This window comes from Ovis aries, chromosome 2 (assembly GCF_016772045.2).
Source record: "Ovis aries strain OAR_USU_Benz2616 breed Rambouillet chromosome 2, ARS-UI_Ramb_v3.0, whole genome shotgun sequence".
Lineage (NCBI taxonomy): Eukaryota > Metazoa > Chordata > Mammalia > Artiodactyla > Bovidae > Ovis > Ovis aries.
Genome location: NC_056055.1, coordinates 12,407,205 through 12,421,150, shown reverse-complemented (window position 1 = coordinate 12,421,150; position 13,946 = coordinate 12,407,205). Strand labels below are relative to the sequence as shown.

Genomic DNA, 13,946 nt, shown 5'->3' with positions numbered 1-13,946 from the left:
GTCAGTGATGCCATCCAGCCATCTCATCCTCTGTCGTCCCCTTCTCCCCCTGCCCCCAATCCCTCCCAGCATCAGAGTCTTTTCCAATGAGTCAACTCTTAGCATGAGGTGGCCAAAGTACTGGAGTTTCAGCTTCAGCACCATTCCTTCCAAAGAAATCCCAGGGCTGATCTCCTTCAGAATGGACTGGATGGATCTCCTTGCAGTCCAAGGGACTCTCAAGAGTCTTCTCCAATGCCACAGTTCAAAAGCATCAATTCTTCGGCGCTCAGCCTTCTTCACAGTCCAACTCTCACATCCATACATGACTACTGGAAAAACCATAGCCTTGACTAGACGGACCTTTGTTGGCAAAGTAATGCCTCTGCTTTTCAATATGCTATCTAGGTAGGTCAAAACTTTCCTTCCAAGGAGTATGCGTCTTTTAATTTCATGGCTCCAGTCACCATCTGCAGTGATTTTGGAGCTCCCCAAAATAAAGTCTGACACTGTTTCCACTGTTTCCCCATCTATTTCCCATGAAGTGATGGGACCAGATGCCATGATCTTAGTTTTCTGAATGTTGAGCTTTAAGCCAACTTTTTCACTCTCCACTTTCACTTTCATCAAGAGGCTTTTTAGTTCCTCTTCACTTTCTGCCATAAGGGTGGTGTCATCTGCATATCTGAAGTCATTGATATTTCTTCCAGCAATCTTGATTCCAGCTTCTGCTTCTTCCAACCCAGCATTTCTCATGATGTACTCTGCATATAAGTTAAATAAGCAGGGTGACAATATACAGCCTTGACGGACTCCTTTTCCTATTTGGAACCAGTCTGTTGTTCCATGTCCAGTTCAAACTGTTGCTTCCTGATCTGCATACAGCTTTCTCAAGAGGCAGGTCAGGTGATCTGGTATTCCCATCTTTTTCAGAATTTTCCACAGTTTATTGTGATCCTCACAGTCAAAGGCTTTGGCATAGTCAATAAAGCAGAAATAGATGTTCTTCTGGAACTCTCTTGCTTTTTCCATGATCCAGCAGATGTTGACAATTTGATCTCTGGTTCCTCTGCCTTTTCTAAAACCAGCTTGAACATCTGGAAGTTCACGGTTCACGTATTGCTGAAGCCTGGCTTCCCTGGTGGCTCAGAGGTTAAAGCGTTCAAAGTTCTAGGCTTGTGCAAATAAACAAGTGCTGGTTATAAGAAGCTATCTTGCATACCTAAATCAGGAACTCTGAGAATCCAGGTCATTTAGAATGGAAATCCCTAAGTCCTGTGGTTCTACAGGAAAGTATTTAAACCACAGATATCTATTCTCAAACAGAGAAGGAGAGACTATGGCTGCCCCAATCCCTGTATTTTAGTAGACAATCCAGAACACTCCACGGTTGGAGACAGTTCATAGAGGCACACAATGCTTGTTAAGCTAAAGGCTGGCAACAGTGACACCAGCATGGTGGTACACGAGACACCCTAGAGCCCATCCTCTGGGGTAACCTAATGTAATTTGCTTAACAGAAAGTGAAAGTGAAGTCGCTCAGTCGTGTCCGACTCTTTGCGACCCCATGGACTGTAGCCTACCAGGCTCCTCCCTCCACGGGATTCTCCAGGCAAGAGTACTGGAGTGGTTTGCCATTTCCTTCTCCAGGGCATCTTCCCAACCCAGGGATCGAACCCGGGTCTCCTGCATTCCAGGCAGACGCTTTAACCTCTGAGCCACTAGGGAAGCCCCTTAATGGAAGGTATCACTAATTGAAAGGGAAAGGCTATCTTTGGCACTAAACAGAGATATAAACATGAAGACATCTCTGAAAATAGCTCAAAGAGTTTTCCTACTTTAAAAGAAAACTTCTCTCTGTTTCGAGGTGTTTCAATAGAGTAAGGTAAACTGTTATTCAAGGGGCAGTAACTAAAAAGTGGTGGCAGCAATCACAGAATGGACAGCGTCATCCAGGTACCCCTGCAACTTGATGGGGTCAGGAGTTTCCCTCCTTCCCAGAAGCACAATCCCATAGAGCTGGAGCATGAAAACTAGACAGTCTTTGTGGAGGTGAAGACAAGATACTGCAGCCACATATCTTAGTAATCATCCCCCAAAACCTCTGACTGTACTTCAGGTTCTTGTAGTTCAAAGAAACAAGAACGTAATGGAAATCAGAACTGGGCTGTTTAGCAATAACCCAAATGTAACCAAATTTACTTACAAACACCTTTGAGTATTATTCCAAAGAAAATTTAACATTCTTATACAGTTTGTAGTGTTAAAGACATAGCAGTGATCCAATAAAGGTTATTCCAACTATTCAGACTTAGGGGAAAACATCCAACTAATTTTTCCATGAGGACATAATCGAGGCTGCATGTGGCACACACCAATAGATAGCTACCAGACAGTTACCAATGTTCGTGCCCATATGCACTGGTGAAATGCTCGCCTTGAAACCCTGTATCTTCTAATGACAGGAACTGTCACCAATTTTGGCCAACACTGACTTTGTAAGACATCTCTCCCACCCATCCCTGTCCCCAACTGGCCATGTCGAGTTTAGAACCAAAGTTGACTTCATTCAATTATTTGGTCTTCTGGACCTTCAGCTTTGTTCTCCCTTCAGTTCCTAGCCCTCAGAATAAAAACATGCTGTAATTCCCACTTAAAAAGAATACAGAAAGAAATACTCCTTGACCCCAGCTACCACTACTTCCTCTTCCCTAGCTCCTTGCCCCCTCCCCCACCCTCTTCCTTTTCAAGGCCAAGAATACTGAAGGAACAGGCTGTGCTCCCTTCTTCTGCATCCTCTTATGGTGGACCACGGCTTCTGCCCTCACTGCTCAAAATTTTGTGCGAAGATCCTCTTCCTCTAAATAAGGACATTTCTGTGTCCTTATCTTACTTGTGTCGTTAACGACATTTTTACATTGTTAATCACTGTCTTAAAAACTTGCCCTACTTAATGACTGTATGCTCCTTTGATTCCTATCCAACTTTTTGCTAGCTTTTTCTCAGGCCTCTTTGCAGGATGCTCTTCCTGTGAGAGTCCGGAAATGTTGGTGCACCCCCAAGTCCTTTGCTTAGCCCTTTTCTACCGGGGCTAACTCTCCCTAGGCCATCTTATTCATAGCAATGGGTCCCACAAACACTTGCAGGCTGATGGCTCTTAAATGTGCATCGCTAGTCCAGAACTTAATCTCCCACACTCCAACTGACCCGTCTATAATTTTAAAACCTCCAATTCAAACATAGCCCAAACACAACTTATTTTCCTACACTGAGCCTGTCGCTAAATCCTGTTGACTACACTTTTCAATGAATTCAAATCCATTCTTTCCCCTCCAGTCACTTTATTTAGTTCAGGTCATCTCCCCAGGACAATCGTAAGGGTCTCTATCTCTCATCTTAGTTCACTTCTCTGTCTCTCTCCAGTTTAACCTCCCTTAATGATCTAACTAGGAAAAAAAAAAAAAAAGAAACTGTGGAAATCCTTTCAATTGTTAACAACTGGGAGGGAGGGAAGAAGCAAACTTCAGATTCCTTCAGACACACCATAAGACCTCCCATGATCTGGCCTCTGCCTCACTGTCCATTATTCACCAACCAAACCACCTGGAGTTCCTAAAAAACACCATGTTATTTCCTATCTTTTCATGGTCTATTTTCACGGACTGGAATGCCCTCTTCCACTGCCTATCCACAAGGTAAACTGTCCTTTATTTTTCAATCTTTCATTATCAAGTCTCAGAAGTCTCCATCTTAGTCACCCCCTGCCATACACATCAGCAGCCCTCATATCATGTCAGTCATGCCCTCTTATATAACATCATCGCTGCACCACGCACATAAGGGACAGCTTCATTGCACTAAACTCTATCCATTTGTGAAGCAATTACTGGACTCTGAGCTCCCTGAGGACAAAGTCAGCACCATAATTATTTTTTTTTTCTATCCTAATGTTCAGTGTGTCTGGCAGACAGTCCTCATAAAAGGCATGGTGGACAAACGAAGAATGCAGAGAGCCACTAGAAATAAAAAATGAACCAAAAAATTGGTTTACTCCAAAATATACAGTATTTTAAACATGGTTCTATTTCCTAACCAGGGAATCTCCATTCATTCATTCAGGCAACAAACACTGATTGAGCACCCACTGCATGCAGAAAAGCCTTGTCACACAAAAAACAAAGTGTAGGTAATAATAAAGTCTTCCCAGCTTTTTCAAATCATTGCAAACCCTGACAATTCAAGAGCCTTTTGGTCCATCCCACACATTCTATTTCCAATGGCAATTAGGACAACAGAAAACACATAGAAACGGGTGGGAAGATGACCCCACGATGGTTAAGCCTGAGAGCTAACCTTCTTTCTGTTGTGCGTTCAGTTGTGTCCAGCTCTTAGCGACCTCATGAACTGCTGCCAGGCTCTCTGTCAGTGGGATTTTCCAGGCAAGAATACTGGAGTGGGTCACCATTTCCTCCTCCAGGGGATCTCCCCAGCCTAGAGATCAAACCCACATCTCCTGCGTTGGCAGGTGGATTCTTCACCGCTGAGCCACTGGGAAGCAGTCTTCTTCTTTACCACATCCCTTAACTCATTCCCTCTTTATCAACACGCTCCCCTGCTTTTCTCATCATGGATTCAGAAATCACCACTGCCTACATAAGCATCTACATTCCCAATTTCATATCATGCCAATTCTATACTATGTCATTTCCATTTTCAGAAGTTACGGCCTCAACATGAAGAAATGCCCAAACGATCTGGCTTTATCTAAAACATACCACCAAACAGGAACAGGCAAATCAACCTGAATGAGAAATCCACAACGGTATAAAGTGAGAGACAGACCTTCCCATTACATAAACAAATAAATAAATTTTCAATGAAAAACAAAGCTTTAACATACCTAAAAGAAATCATAATCGAACATTTATATAATCCTAGAGTAAAGGGAGGCTATTTTAGCATAATGACAAAATAAGAAGCCTAAAAGATTGATAAAGTGGACTAACATTTAAAGCTTCTTTATATTTAAGAAAAATAAATGCACACTGAAAAGAAATCTTATGAAAAGCCATTAACATCTTAAAATTTTTAAAGAATTCTATGTATTAAGTATATAATTTAAACAAAAAGTCTGCACATAAGCATCCTAGAAGAAAAATGATTACAAACATGAACCCAAACTTTATAAGAAATACAAATGTTCAATGCTAAGAAAAGATTATACTTAACCTTTCCAATGATGAAAGAAATCTGAATTTTAAAAATAAAATGCCATCTCCCCTGGAATGTGTGTGTAATACTCAGCGGTTAAAGAAGCATGGCATTTGCAAGTGCTGTGTGAGGAAGTCTCCATGTGGAACAATTACCCTCATCCTTCAGGGTGACGCTGGTAATATCTACCCAAAACCAGGCAAGTATACCCTTTGACCCAGCAATTTTGCTTCAAGATATTTATCCTGAGGGAACGGCAGCAACCTATGCTGAGATATCTAAATGAGGGCATCCTTTGCAACAGAAATTGAAAGCTACCTAAGGTCCCAAGGAAGAAGATGATTTAAGTAAACAGAAACATAATTGAGGGATGAATTATGCCGTACTATTAAAAAGTCATACTGTAGATTTCCTTTCCAGGAATACTGAAGAAAAAATACCCTGAAAACTCTCCCAGTACAAAAAACATCTAAAACTGCTGGGTGTGTGAACATACGAAAATGTGTGTACACACACACACACAACACATACATCCCTACCTACCTTTTCAAATGCTTAGCCAAGTTGGCCAAAAAGTAACAAATATGGCTAAATATGTCAAGACATCAGTCAAGGTAGAAGAGCACATAGCCTAGCAGCCAGGTGTATCCCAATCCTACCTGACCCCTACTTTTGACTTTTACAAGCAGAAATCAAGTGGGAAGTTAAAGTCAGATCAAAAAGCTGGGACATTTCACCCTTAATAAGTGTAAAGGGGGGAAAGTACTAACCTATGTCACATAGCGAGAGGATAAAGAAACATGACTGTCTCAGATTCGGATCTAGGCAGGAAGGCGCCTTCTCTGAAGATTTATACCCAGACACTTGCCCCTAATATTACACTGGAGGCGTGAATTCATACAATTGCTACGGCCATCCAAAAAACTCAACTGATATTTAAACTGATGTGGACATGAATTGTGGAGAAGGCATGGCACCCCACTCCAGTACTCTTGCCTGGAAAATCCCATGGATGGAGGAGCCTGGTGGGCTGCAGTCCATGGGGTCTCGAAGAGTCAGACACGACTGAGCGACTTCACTTTCACTTTTCACTTTCATGCATTGGAGAAGGAAATGGCAACCCACTCCAGTGTTCTTGCCTGGAGAATCCCAGCCTGGTGGGCTGCTGTCTAGTGTTCGCACAGACGGGTCGGACACGACTGAGCGACTTCACTTTCACTTTCTTTCACTTTAAGGCATCAGTAGAAGCAAATACAAGTTTGTTCTATTTCACCTTAAGCTCTCAAAGAATTACTAGAGGAAAAGTTCCTAGAAATATGAGCTCATGTACAAAAAGGAAAAAAGAAGAAAAAATTCACAGAATACATGAAGAAGCAAGCCAGAACATACCAGAGACACACAAAACAACAAATAGCAAAATCAGACCTATAAAGTCTACAGAAAATGGAATTATCAGATACAGACTATAAAATAAAAATGTTTACTATGTTTAACAAGAGGATATAGTAAAAGAAAAGCAATTTTTTTAAGACCACGCAAATTTGAAAAAGATTCAAATAGAGTTTGTAGGAATGAAAACCATAGTATTTCAAATGAGTGCATGAGATAAATATCTGATTAGGTGCAACTGGTGAGAAAATTAGTAAATGAGACTGTTACTACCCCAAAAAATCACATAAAACAGACAGAGCCTCAGAGATGAGAATTTGAAAGTGAGGTTCAGAGGCAGGAATGATACTGAAAAGGTCTCAGAATCATCTAAATGGAGAGTCAGAATGACAAAACTGCCAGAAGTATTACTCTAAGAACTAATGAACAAAAATGTCCCAGAACTGGTGGTAGATATGAATCCTCAGATATAAGAAACAGCAAGATCAATAAAAAAGAAATTCAAACCAAAACAAACTTAATAGTGCAATTATTACCAAAAAAAAGTTTTATACATTTCTAAGTTTTTTTAACCATAAAAAACCAACAAAACAACTATATACTCTAGTATTTATAATTTTTAAAAAAGTATGCATTTATAGATGCACATACTTGAAAAGGGCTTCCCTGATAGCTCAGTTAGTAAAGAATCTGCCTGCAATGCAGGAGACATCAGTTCGATTCCTGGGTCAGGAAGATCCCCTGGAGAAGGGATAGGCTACCCACTCCAGTATTCTGGCCTAGAGAATTCCATGGAATTACATATACATGTATACACATGTATAGTCCATAGGGTTACAAAGAGTCTGACACAACGGAGTGACTTTCACTTTCATACTTGAAAAAAAAGTTTAAAAATGGTTAATGTTTATTTTTAAGTGGAAAGCTTTCTGTCAATTTTTTATTTATGTTTATCTTTTCAAAGGTTCTGAATTGTATATGTATCACTTTTAAAATAAGAAAATTACTAAAAATTAAAATTTTAACAATATGAAAAATATCAATGTATTTAAATATATGAAGAGACATATACCAAAAATACTAAGAGTTAATATTCCTAGTTTGTAAGATTTTGAATTTTCCCCTAGTTTGCAATCAATGACCACATCATATGTACAAATACAGAGGGGGAAAGAATTGATATTTAAAAACATTAAAAGTGGTTTTATTGCAGATGCTTAGCATGCTTTATAATTTTTATATTTTACAAAATTTGATTTCTGTTGTTTCTGTTGCTTATATTTTATACCTTTTCATTTATTGTTTCACTGTTAAAACAACTGTTAACATGCATGTAGATACATAGGTGATTCATTTAGCCTTAGATTCTGGGTAAAATGTTATACAAGAAAATCTCATTTTAAAATATTCAAAATTTTATAAATCATCTGTGCTCCAATAGGGTTTCCCTCATAGCTCAGTCGGTAAAGAAATTGCCTGCAGTGCAGGAGACCCAGGTTCGATCCCTGGGTCGGGAAGATCCTCTGGAGAAGGAAAAAGCAACCCACTCCAGTATCCCTGCCTGAAAAATCCCACAGACAGAGGAGCCTGGTGGGTTGCAGTCCATGGGGTTGCAAAGAGTCGGGCATGACTGAGTGACTAACACTTTCATATGCCAATAAAGAAATAAAAATAAAAACACTCAACCCTCCTCCCAAAATAAAATAATCAAAATTGAAAATCTGCAGCATATCCATATATTTATATATAATGTTTTCAGAGACGGTGTTATCAGAAAGTGCTGCTTTAAATATTCAAATTTTAAAGCACACAACAACAATACATGCCAATCTCATTTAGAACCTGCAAGAGAACAACAGGCAGAAATAATAGAACACTAACAGTGGCCTGGTGTCGCAGTTTCCTTCGTGCATTAATATCAAGGAGGGAGAGAACAAGAGGGCCAGTCAGGGTTTCTCAGTGTTGACACACATCTGGCCTCAATTTTGAGTCTTGGGAACCAGCAGTGAAAGCAAGAGAACCAGGAAAAAAGACAGGGGCTGAAACTACCTATCTAAAAACATTTCAAACTTTACAATTATTGGCAGTCAGAGGAGGAAAGTCAAAATCTACTGTGGCCTTTCAACATAAAGGCAAAAGACCGATGCAACTAAGAAAGAGGGAGGAAAGCTAATTATGCCTGGCTGCTGCCACTTCTCTTTAATGACATCAAAATCCACATCAGATACATGATTTGTGTGTTTACGTACAATATCCTTGAACTAGAAACCACAGATTTTTATCTCTAATTTATTCAGAAATAAAAATTCAAACCATAGGCAACATACTTTTATGTGATTTTAAATATATGTTATTAGCTAATGATAGGAAAACCTCACACTGGCGCATGAGTTCACACGAAATGCCATGACTCTCCCTCTTTCCATAAGCAGATCTCTAGGCAGATCTCTAGAATAAGAATCTACAAAATAGAGAAAAAACTCTTAATTTATTTCATCCAGCCTTCCTCTGATCTTTAAAAGAGTGACTGCAGTGCCTTCCAAATTCACAGCAGACCTTATGTATAAACATCAAATCATCAAAGACAGTTCAAGACAGCACTTCATGTCTCGAAACGTTACAAGCTAAAACTAAGAGCTTCTACACCTGCAAATAATAAACTTCAAAGACAACCCGAAACTAGCCTGGCATTTACCATTTGTGAGTCTAAGATGGTGTGGGGGGTGTGTGTGTGGTGTGTGTATAATCCATCGACCAACTAGAGTTTACTTAGATATATTTTAGCTTTGGCCTCCTGAACAGTATCCTGAAATTTTTAAGTGTGCTGTTCATAAAATAAGTAGCATCTCACAGTTGGAAGGAAACCACTGAGCTTCATCTAGCTTCACCTCTTCCCCAGCGCTCCCATCTCATCTACATTCTCCAGTATCAGCTGAAACACTTCCAGGACAGGAAGCTCACTCCCTTCCAAGGCCAGCCATGCAGTCCTTGGGCAGATTGCTCACTAGAAATTCTCTTAAATGTGGTTCAAGTCACCTGGCTGAAAAGCCCATCAAGGGGACCCAGCTGTTCTTCTGTAATCAAACTGAATTTCACCTTTCCAATACTGGAAGGTGGATCAGGCAGATGAAGACAGAGATCAAGTCACCCATTTATTCCTCTCCTTTCTCATAATTCTTCTCTCTCAGATCCTTGACCAGCTCCTTCCACTCTCCACTGAGATACACATATTCTTTAAAGGACAACGTCTAAAACACAATATAATGCCCTTGCTGTGTGCTTCTGGCCAACCCAGACATGGTGAAACCAACATCTCACTTGCTTTCACTTTAATTTTCAGATATAACATATTTAGAGAACATACTATCATGAAATAAAGTCTACAGTTGGAGTTAACAGCCATCTCAAAAGGGGCCAGCCCTGAAAAATGCTATTACTGTGAAACTGAGAATTCTAAAATTTAAAGTCCCTACAAGTCTCTCAGTTGAGTTCACTAAAAATACAGAATCCTGAGTTCTTCCCAGATTGCCTGAATCCGAATCTCTGTGAGAGGGCCCAGGACTTAGCATTGTAAACATGCTCCCTGGTGATTCTGATGCAAAGTAAAAGGTGAGAACCAACACCCTACCTCCGCGGTTGCCAAAACGATTTCCACTTCACCAGACACAAATCCATAAATTCTCTCTCATCCTCTCCTTCTCGTGTAGGTCCACAAAGGCAGAATCAAAATGACTAGTAGATGTGGGGCTGGTTTCAATTGATGGTTAAAGTGGGATTAGAACCAAATCCTGATAATCCCTTCTTTTAGTTCCAGTCCAAGCTTGTCCCTGAAGGGATAACAGTATATGCGACGCAGTAGGAAGATGAGAGAAGGGCAGAGTGCGAGACAGGGCTGACTTCAGGGAAATAAATGTCCTAAAGCAATTATTCCCGAGCACTTGATCATTAAAGGTGGGTGGTAAAAAGCTGAGAAACTGTTCAGTGTGGAGGACCTTGCTATAAGAAAGAAGAAAAGGAAGGTAAGGAATGAGAGGAGAGAAAGAATAAAACCCCAAGCAACAGATGAGGGGGATTTCTGTGACTGTACAGCACACACCAGCTGGATTCAGCCCATAGCCTTGTGTAAGTTCTGGAGTTTCACTCGTGGGTTTCTGTATTGATATTAAGCTTGATGTGATTTAGAAAATGTTTTTCCCCAAATGAGCAAACTCAAAATCAAAGCGGTTGACATCTGCCTTTGCTGCAACAATTATGAGTCACTTTTATATGCCAGGATGATAATCAAATTTATCTTCTCCAATATCCACGAGAAATTCTACCACTGAACTGCAATGTGCCCTCACAACTGTTTCCATTGTTTTGGGTCCTGGTTTTAAAAATGATACTTCATCCTCATTCCAAATACAGATGCAAAGTGCAGACAAAACATCCTACCACAAAACTAAAATGCCCAGGACCAACAAATCCACAATAGAGAGGCTAAACTCCAAACCCGAAATGGTGAATGTAACAACGATGGCCTTTACCATGTGGTAAACAGTGAACCAACTAATGTTACCTTAAAATAACTTCAGCAACTCCTCTCCTTCCTGTCATAATTCCTCATTACAGGCCCCAGAAGCCAGCTGTTTGGTGGAGACGTTTCTGACCAAGGCACTGCTTTCACCCTGCGTGAACCCTACGACACACGCATGAACAGATTCCAAAGGCATGTAAAGAGGCCGTATCCGTCAAATATTTACAATTACAAGGGGATCAATAAAAATATGTGTTAAATGGTTACTTTCCAGATTGCTGCAGTCTGATCCCAAAACAACTAAAGGGAGGGGAAAAAAAATGATGGCAGTGGCTCAAAGGAAAAAAAAAAAAAGACATTTTGTTAAATCATAAAGCTGAAAGAGACCTTAAAGGCTATCCAGTAAATCCCTCCTACCCTCCATTCCCTCCTTCAAACAACTTAGCATGCAAGTCAATATCAAGGGTAGTTTCAACACATCCCCAAATCTGACCTCTCTGCTTAGTCCCTCATTACCCAGAACTGGCCCCTGACACTCCAAAATCCCCTAACTGGAACTATACATCCGTACAGCTGTGAGCACTCACATACGCTGTCTGCCCTTGGATGTCAAAATATCCAGCTTCCTGCCCCCTCCATTTCCCCCTGTTCATCAGGCCATCCAGCCTCAGTTCCCAGAACATTCAGCCTAAATGTCACAGGCCACCCCACCACCAGCCTGCTACCTACCGCATTCCCTTCTGCCTTTTAACACCTCAATTTGGATTAAACTCCAAACTTCCTGTTCTGCCCCCATTCACAGCTTCCAGAGGCCCCCACAGAGAAAACGTATGGACAAGATGAAGAGGGCACTGCTCATCGGACACTTTCATCTCAGCCAAGCCCACAATAACCACCGTTATGGTGTCACTGTCCTTTGATCTCTTCCATTTCCCCCAGTATCTCTTCTAAGCCCTTATCCTCTCTGAGAAACTCCATAACTTTCATATACTTCATGGACAAATTAGTAGACATCAGGCAAGAAGGCTTTTAAATTCTGCTCTCCTCCCTTCCCACCCATGACTAGAGTGATCCTGGCCATCTTTGACACATCTTCTCTAGCTCACACATCACACCCACACGCCCTAGACACTCCTCTCAAACTTGGGATGTATGTTAGAATCACCAGGAGGCTGCTTCAGCTTCCGTCCCTAAGACGGGGTCAATGCATCTCAAGTGCGAGCCTACATGGGGTTTACTCTTCTTAAAATAAGACGAAGTTGGGTACCTCGATCCAAGATAACTTTATCTGCTCCCAGGTTTTAACTACCAAATCTGGAGCATTTTCTGAGCTGGGCTCTCACATCTCTAAACACATTCCAGAACCACCACGGCATATCCACAGGGATCTCAAATCCAACATGTGCTAACTATGACCCTTATCCTTCCTGTCATGGGCTGAACTGTCCCCAAAGATTCATATGGTGAAGTCCTGAGTACCTCAAATTTGGATACAGGGTGTTTAATGAGGTAATCAAGTTAAAATGAGGTCTAATCCAATACAGCTGGTGTCCTTACAAGAAAAGGGTAGTTTCAACATTCTCCCAAAACTGACCTCTCTGCTTAGGCCCTCATTACCCAGAACTGGCCCCTGACACTTCAAAATCCCCTTTCTAACTGGAAGTATACACTCGTACAGCTGTGAGCACTCACAAATCTGGACACAGACAAGCACACACAGGGGAAAGGTCATATGAAGATACAGGGAAGGGACCCATCTACAAGCCAAGAGACGCCTCAAAAGAAACCAACCCTGCCAACACCTTGACCTTGGGCTTCTAGCCTCCACAATTGTAAGAAAATGTTCCATTATTTAAGTTACCCTAATCTGTGGCACTTTGTCCTGGCAGCCCTAGCAAATTCATACACTTCCCATACCCTCCCTGCTCTCCTCCTTCTCCGTCTTAGTCAATGGAATCACCATTCATTCACCATTACCACCCACCTCCTCCACTCCACCCACATATTTACTCATTCACTCAGTGGTGCCAACTCTTCCTCCTAAACATCTTTCACCTCTCCTTCCCTCCCTCTAAACCCACGATCACTGCCTTAATTCAGGCCCTATCTCCCCTAACATATTCTAAGTCCCCTCTACTGACCACCACTTCCCTTGGTTGTGTGGGAATAATCTTCCCAGAACAGAAATCAAGCATGCCAATGCTTGGTTTTAAACACTTCCGTAGCTTCCCGTTGTTTAAAGTTCAACTCCTTGAGCACAGAATACTGAGTCCTCCAGCTATTTCCCCCTTCAGCAATACCATACTCTGTTCACGAAGCATCAGTTTCTACTTAAAGCTCACCTAACACATAATGCTGACCACACAAGTGTCTTTACACATGTACTTGGCCCTTCCTGGAACACCTTCCCTTGTCTGAATTCCATGCCCAGCAAACACCTCCTTCATCCTTCCAGTCCCAGCCTCAGAACCACCTTTTCAGAAAACCTTTTATGATCCTCCTCCCCACCCAGAGTAATTACTACCTGTTTTACGCTGTCTCTGCGAGTTATACAAACTTCCCTTTATACTATAACTGCAATTTGGCAGGTGTCACAAACACAAATATCTCTAGGGACCACCCAGGCATCATAAATAAAAGAAGTATCTAGTAAAAACATATCTTAACTTTGCATAAGAGGAACCAATCATAATGCCTTCTTGGCTATGTCACCTTTCAAAACCTTATACTGAACAAAGAAAATACATATGGAGCCAAATCCATGTAGCACACAGACTGCCAGCTTTGCAAACTCCAGCCAAAGGCATACAATGTCAGGGCCTTCATCTCTCTTCCTTCTACTCCTTGAAGT

The 13,946-nt window shown here is 41.2% G+C and overlaps 1 protein-coding gene and 1 non-coding gene across 9 annotated transcripts in view; both read right to left on the bottom strand.

The window, feature by feature from the left end:
• The window catches only part of LPAR1 (lysophosphatidic acid receptor 1), a 163,912-nt gene that overhangs the window by 127,283 nt on the left and 22,683 nt on the right, over positions 1–13,946 (bottom strand). For 2 of the 8 annotated variants that reach the window (XM_042242623.2, XM_042242622.2), the window contains exon 1: positions 1–13,946. This exon is cut by the window's left edge; it is cut by the window's right edge and continues 21,346 nt beyond it. The gene's annotated coding sequence lies outside the window, so the exon portion shown is untranslated. 8 annotated transcript variants of the gene reach the window in all.
• Positions 1,636–1,707, bottom strand: TRNAS-GGA (transfer RNA serine (anticodon GGA)). Its single transcript has one exon. It is a non-coding gene; the product is annotated as a tRNA-Ser (tRNA).